A 4,158-nucleotide genomic window follows, 5' to 3' on the forward strand; every position below is an offset into this window, starting at 1 on the left:
TTTTAAATGCTTTCATTACATCTAATGGGCTTTATTTTTTTTTAACATGTGCTCCTATTTTCTATTACTGCAACACAAGTTTGTTATTTTTGTGTAAACACTAATGGGCAGCTATCTTTGCTCTTTCTACAATGTGTAACTTCAAATATAGTATATTACAAGGTGCATCTTGTTGTACCATTAATGTAGTGGATCATGTGACACCTGAAAATGCAACTATAATTTCATGTGAGGCTCCTTAATAGAGAGCTACTTCCAATTTGAAAATCTTAGACATACTTATTTCTCCACATTAATAACCTCTTATATTCAAGACATGAGATGATATAACCTTATTCATTTAAATAACCAATAGGCAAATCATCCTTTCTCTTCATGGAATATACCTGTACTTATATTAAAATGAATGTGTAATTTTTTGCAAGTAAGTAGGGTGGTAACTATGCAAAATCATGTAAGTCATAGCCATTACCTTTCCAATGCTTTCTTAGCTTTTCCTGGTGTCTTCTGAATGGCAGATCATAATATTTCTGTCTAAAAGTTGATACTCTCAGGAAAAGGAACCTAGTAAATGGTATATTTAAATAGATGTTGAAAGTTCTACAATTTTCTGAAATTAAAAGTGAGATGAGGTTCTCTGATCCTGTAGAATATTTTAAACATTAGAAAATTAGAACATGGTCTCCCTCTAGAATTAAACCATCCCTCCAGGATCAAAAAGTCTTTAGAGTGGAATTCTGGCTGTTCTAATGGATCATTGTTGTAAGAAGAGCTATGGGACACGAGTGAGAAGATTATAAATAATAATGGCTCTCTGTACCTGCTTCTTCACCTTTTAGATATTAGCTTCACTCTTTCTTGTTTGCACCTATGAATCACAACGAACATAACATGGTATGTTATATCCATTTACAGTTCTGCCTACCTATATTTATGCATATTTAATACTTACTCTTGTCCTAGGAAAAGAAAAACAGGAGTAAAACGGAAGGCTGTGAGACATTTCATATCGAGAGCACTGACCTAACACACATAACTAGGAAAGCATCTTGTTCTCCTCCACAGCTAGAGCTCTCCTGAGAAATGGATTTTTGTCTTATAATATTGCCAATATAATAATATAACCAGGAGCTATACATGTATCTCCGGGGTCAAAATACACATGAGTAGGTGTCTCTAGAGCATAATGAACTCACATTGGCTTTTAGCCTAACCTTGGTAGAGATTGCAGAAGATAGTGTTTGCATTTTGTCTAACAGTACTTAAGAAGACTTTGGGGAATATATACTTATATGAAAAACCCTCCAGTTATCAAACACAGGTGTCCACAACCAGGGTGAACAGAGAAACAACAAACCACAAGAAAACAACTTAAAAGTCCATTAATTTTTTTCCTTAAACAACTTTAGCAATTTATATAAGCATTCTGATATCTATTTCCCTCAAAAGTTCAGAGTTAGGACTTTTATTCTTTCATTTTAAGCATTATAAAGACAGTACTCATGTTATTCTTATCACATAAAACCTTGTTTGGATATATGTGTTTCTCTATTTTTTTACTTTAATTTATTTTTCTTTTAATTATTCAGATTATATCCTGCGCATTGACCCCCTCTTTGACACAAGTTCTTACAATCCTTCCCCTACATCTCCTCCCATTATCTTCTGAGCAGGTGGTGACCCCAGGGTATCCCCCACCCTGACCTCTCAAAGCTCAGTGAAGCTACATTTTTCCTTCCCACAGAGGACAGTCAATAAAGCCCAGCTAGAAAAACACGTCCTACATACAGGCAAGAGCTGTTGGGATAGTTCATGTTACTGTTGATTAGACCCACATGGAGTCCAAGCTCTACATATGCTACATATGTGTAGAGAAGGCTATGCCCATCCCAGCCCTGTTTGTTTTTTTGGTTATTGGTTCATACTCTGAGAGCCCACAGGGTCCAGGTTAGTTGATTCTATTAATCTTCCTATGAAATTCCTATTACCTTATGGACTGCAATCCTTCCCCCTATTCTTCCATAAGAGTCACCAAGCTCCTTGAGATTCCCTACATTCTTCTCCAGGGCTGGCCAGGTGACTTTTCCTAATAGGCCTATTCACATATTCTCTAAAAAAAACACATTTAGAACTTGCTTGAGTACCACACACCCAGTGTCCTAGCCAAGTGTGGCTATCCCTCCTACCAGAGAATTCTGCTACATTATATCTGAATTCCTCAGTGTTATATGGAACCCCGTATTCTAGACATTGACAAGAAAGCAAATCATGAACACCATCTCAATCCCTTCTGTCCATGTGACTTTACTTCACCCAATTCCATTTCCAATTTCCAGGCAAATCCTGTTGGATTCTTTCTGCCATTCCCTCCACTATATTTCCTAGGCCTCAGAGAGAGTATATGAGTGTATTTTTTTTAGGATGCATGCTTCTGAAGTACTATTGTCCTTGAAAGTGACATAGTGGAGGAAACGCTGCAAATATGTGGTATGGACCTATAAAAATTTCACATCAACAGCACCTATATCCAAGGAAACATTTTCTTATGGAGAGAATCTTCTTTCACATCTGTGGAACTCTGCTGTGGAACATAATCCAATCTTGTGCTTTACATTCTAAATTTAGAGGTGAAAAGATTTGCAAATATCTCATTGGAAGCAATGATATGGGAGTTGCTGTCTCTAGAGTTTCATGATCCTACATTAGCCATCCAAACTGACACATCAGAAGCCTGTTCACATTTTGTCTGGGAGGGTTGATGTGTATGTTCAGGAAGAGAATTTCAGGGAATAGAGCTTAATATTATCTAACCTGCTGTGCTACAGACAACTTAGGCAGAAAAATAACATCAAATAATTAAAATCTCATAATATATGACAGCACACATTTTGCAATTATTATTATATATTTATTACATAAAATATTATTGTCTTTTACCTTACAGACCCTTTGCAATTTTATGAGATTCCATTTGTCTATTCTAAATCTTACAGCACATGCCATTGGTGTTCTGTTCAGGAATTTTTCCCCTGTGTCCATATCTTTGAGACTTTTCCCCCACTTTCTCTTCTATATGCTTCTGGGTCTCTGGTTTTATATGGAGTTCCTTCATCCACTTATACTTGAGCTTTGATTTTTGTTGTTGTTATTAAAAAAAATAAAATCAACATTTGTTTTTACAACCACAAACAGTCTGCTTTAATTTTTTTCTTAGTGGCCAGCCCCAAGACACCTTGCAAGTTAACTCAGTGGAAGGTCCCACAGTCCCCAGAGGCCTCTCCACACCACAGGCACCCTAGCATGCCAATAAGATTGGTATCACAAGTGAGTGGACATCATCTGTTCCAAAACAATCCCGACGAGCTTGTGTCAGCAGGAAGAGGGACACTGTTGGCAGACCAGCAGCTGGGGTTTATTCTGGTCAGCACTAGCCCAGGTCACTTTGGGCACACACAAGGAGGATGGTCCCAAGGTCCCCAGAGGACTCTCCATGCTTCAGGTGCCCTAGCACACCCATGATATTGGGATCACTGCTGAGTGGAATAAAACATCTGTTTCAAAACAACCCAGGGGTGCTTATGCCAGCAGGAACACTGACAGGAAACCAACCCTACCAGGAGCTGGGATTCATTCTGGTCAACACCTGCCTTGGCCACCTTGGGCACAAGTTCAGCAGACAGGCTCACTGTCCCGACAGGCACTCTTCACAACACAGGCACTCTAGCACACCCAGGATCTTAAAATCCCTGAGGAGAGTCAGGCTTCAGAGAGGGCTATGACCCAGGGCCTCAGGTGAGAGTGCCATCTTGTATCACAGGTCTCTCAGAGACCAGTCTGCACAGAAGAGCACATGGGCCGCAGAAGCAACAGAGATTCTTGGATAGGGTCCTTTCGGACCTTAAAACTCAGCCAGGAGGTGGATCTGAGCTCAAGATCTCTGTGTGCCTTCCCTGAAAGAGGAGAGCTTACCTTCAGAGAGATTTCTAACCACTGGGACTCAGGAGAGATTTGGATACCCTGGAGTGCTGACAGAGGCTAACAGAATCATAGGAGGAACAAGCTCCAGCCAGACATAGCTAGAACATCTAACACCAGAGATTAACAGATGGCAAAAGGCAAACATAAGAAACTTGGTTTCTAACAGAAACCAAGACCACT

Source organism: Mus caroli, unplaced genomic scaffold, assembly GCF_900094665.2.
Source record: "Mus caroli unplaced genomic scaffold, CAROLI_EIJ_v1.1 scaffold_10581_1, whole genome shotgun sequence".
Classification (NCBI taxonomy): Eukaryota; Metazoa; Chordata; class Mammalia; order Rodentia; family Muridae; genus Mus; species Mus caroli.